Source organism: Triticum dicoccoides, chromosome 4B (assembly GCF_002162155.2).
Source record: "Triticum dicoccoides isolate Atlit2015 ecotype Zavitan chromosome 4B, WEW_v2.0, whole genome shotgun sequence".
NCBI classification, from domain to species: domain Eukaryota; kingdom Viridiplantae; phylum Streptophyta; class Magnoliopsida; order Poales; family Poaceae; genus Triticum; species Triticum dicoccoides.
In genome coordinates this window covers 673,852,969-673,856,458 of record NC_041387.1, presented here as the reverse complement: position 1 = coordinate 673,856,458, position 3,490 = coordinate 673,852,969, and positions in this window count along the sequence as shown.

Sequence of the window (3,490 nt, the reverse complement as noted above, 5' to 3'; positions counted from 1 at the left end):
AAGATATTTTGGACAGCCACATACCTACCCACTCACTTTTCCCACTTCATTCCCTCCACCTCCTTCTCCAAGCTTTCGGCTGCCTCCTCCTCCTCACCTTATTTCCACCATAGATTCGTCAAAATTAAGTGGTGAAATTACCTTTTTTTGATAGGTAAGTAAGGGGAAAGCTATCTTCATGATGTAGATCTACTTTTTTTCTCCCTAGCTCGCTCCAACAATGTGCATATGCACTTTTTGTGGCCTAGCTAGATCTATGTATGTTTGTGGTGTTGCATGTGTTTGTGGTGTTGCATATATGTTTGTGTTTGCAGGTACCGGTATTTGAAATGCAATAGTTGCCAATATTTTGCCGGAATGTTGATTCATTTTCGTTTCGGCGAGAATTTTGGCACTATGCATTCTTTTTGGTCCTATTTTTAGGGAAGGTCATGCCAAATTTTTTCTTGGTTCTAAAATATCGTTTTGCTCTACCCCGCAGGCCACCATGTTCTGCACGATGACCGAAGGCATCGTGAATAGGTTTTTGAGCTCCGTGAAGGCCGAGATGCTTCAAAAGAACGAGACGGAGATAAGATGTCCGTGTCGAAGATGCAAGCTGAAGAGCCTTATTGCGGACCCGGATTCCGGGCAGGTGTGGGACCACCTTCTCTTGCGTGGTTTCATGGATGGCTATCGGTGGCAAGATGATGAATATGACTATGAAGTCGTCCATGGGGGGCGGGCAAGAAATGAGGAAGGGCAACAAGACAAGTACCACCGCGGCGAGGGCGGGCGAGAAGATGAAGAATCTCCAGGACATGATCACGGCGGTGATGCTGTACACAGTCATCATGTAGAAGATGTCGTACATGATGATGAGGAAGATCAAGACAAAGGGCATGATCATGAAGATGAAGATGCCGGAGCAGACGACGATGGAGGCTGGGTGCAGGACCCTCATATTCAAGAGCTGCTTCTCAAGCAGACGGATAACGCAAGAGCTGCCGCCCGAGAGAAAGCCAAGATGGATCAACTGGAGATAGACGCGGTTACTCCATTGTATGAAGGATGCAGGCCCGAGGATACCCGCCTGAAAGTAACGCTCATGGCTCTGGAGATGAAGGTAGAACACAAAATGACCGATGCATGCTTCGACGAGAACATGTCATTCTGGCACGAACGTCTTCCCAAGGGGAACAAGTGCCCGACTAGTTTCGAGGAGGCGAAGAAAATCGTGTGTCCTTTGGATTTACCGCACGAGAAATACCATGTGCGCAGGAACAATTGCATCATTTATCGGGACGAGCACGCGGAGTCTACCATATGTCCGGTGTGCGGCGTCACTCGATACAAGAAGAGGAAGAAAGCTCCTCAAAAATCGGTGTGGTACTTTCCGATCACTCCTCGTCTGCAGCGGTATTTCGCGGACCATAAGGTAGCAAAGCTCCTGCGTTGGCACGCGGATAGGGAGGAGAAGAAGCGGGAAGATGACGGAAATGATCCGGAGATAAATAAAAAAGACAAGATGCTGAGTCACCCTAAGGATGCGAGCCAGTGGCAAGCGTTGAACTTTGAATACCCAGAATTTGGGAAGGATCCAAGGAACATCGTGCTGGGCGCGAGCACCGATGGAGTCAATCCGTTTGGCAGCTAGAGAAGCACACATAGCACCTGGCCTATGTTTGTGTGGATGTACAACCTTCCCCCCTAGTTGTGCATGAAGAGGAAGTACATTCACATGAGTATGCTAATTGAAGGGCCGAAACAACCAGGGAACGACATCAATTTGTATCTGGGGCTGCTGAAGGAGGAGCTAGACACGCTGTGGAAAACGCCAGCCAATACGTGGGACGCCGCAGAGAAAGAATATTTCCCTATGAGAGCCGCACTGCTCACGACGGTGCACGACTATCTCGGTTACGGATATCTCGCGGGGCAGGTAGTCCACGGATTTTCTGGATGCGTAAGGTGCATGGATGACACAATGTATCGCCAGCTAGATAGAGATCCCGGGTCTTCGAAAACCGTGTTCATGGGACATCGAAGGTGGCTTCGCGACGATGACCCGTGGAGGAAACACAAGGATCTGTTCGACAATGTATCGCCCGCATTCTTCGACGTTATAGTGCATCTGCTGGTCCATATCGTGGAGGATATCATCCAACTCGGGCGATGTTCCTGCACAGCATGATGCCGTTTGAAAGGATGAATGGTGTCATCAAAGGATACGTTCGAAACATGTCACGTCCAGAGGGAAGTATAGCCAGGGGCTTTCTAACCGAAGAGTGCATCTCCTACTGCATGAATTATCTATGCATTGAGAACCCCGTTGGTCTGCCCGTCAACAGGCACCTTGGCAGGCTCGATGGATGGGGTCACCATGAGGGTCGCCGTGAAATGCATGTCGACTTCGAGGGTCGACTCGCCGACTTTGAAAGAGCAAACCTAGTCGCGCTACAACACATAGACGTGGTCGATCCTTGGGTTGTAGAGCACAAAACCTTTATTGAGAAGACGTACAATGACCGAGGCCAACAGAGGACGGATGGAGATATAATCAAAGAGCACAACTCATGTTTCACGCGTTGGTTCAAGCAGAAGCTTCTGTCGTAACCTTTACATGAGGATTCTTCCACGGAAGAACAACTCATATTCGCCTTTCCACAGGGCGCCGAGCACAACTTGATGACCTATGAGGCGTACGATATCAACGGCTACACATTCTACACCGAGAACAAGGACATGAAGAGCGATGGTTATCAGAACTCCGGGGTAACGATGGAATCCTACACCGGCAACGCCAAGGACAGATACTACGGAAGGATCGAGGAGATCTGGGAGCTGAGCTACGCTGGAGAGAAGGTCCCGATGTTCCGTGTCAGATGGGCCAAGAGCGTCCTAAAAGAAGACCGGTATTTCACCACCATGGTTATACCCGAAGCCAAATCCAAGACCGCGGGCGTAAACGTCACCGCGAGAAATGAGCCATGGGTACTAGCTTCCCAAGTGGACCAATGCTTCTTCATTACCGACCCGCCAAAGCCCAGTCGTGTTGTCGTGAGGAGAGGCAAAAGGAAGATCATCGGAATGGATGGAGTAGCCAATGAGCAAGACTTCGACAAGTACGGCGACCCAAAGATCGAACATGACGACGACGATGAAGTAGCAGCACACACCACAAGAAGAAGCAGGACCACCCTACCTAAAGGACGTCCGTTCCATAGAAGAACTCCATTTGCGAAAAAGAAGGGCAAGAAGATTGTGAACAGATAGCTAGCTAAGATCGATTGTATTTAAATCGTAGTCTTGATTTCTCGATTGTATTTCATGGGCACTTTTTGATATCATGAATATTTTTAAATTTCATGGGCACTTTTTGAATTCATGAGGACACTTGATCTCGATCCCCCTCCATCTCGATCTCGATTCCCCCTCCATCTCGATCTCGATCCCAGCCGCACCCTCCCCCGCTAGCTCCACCGCTGTCGTCGACCCACCGCAACCCTCC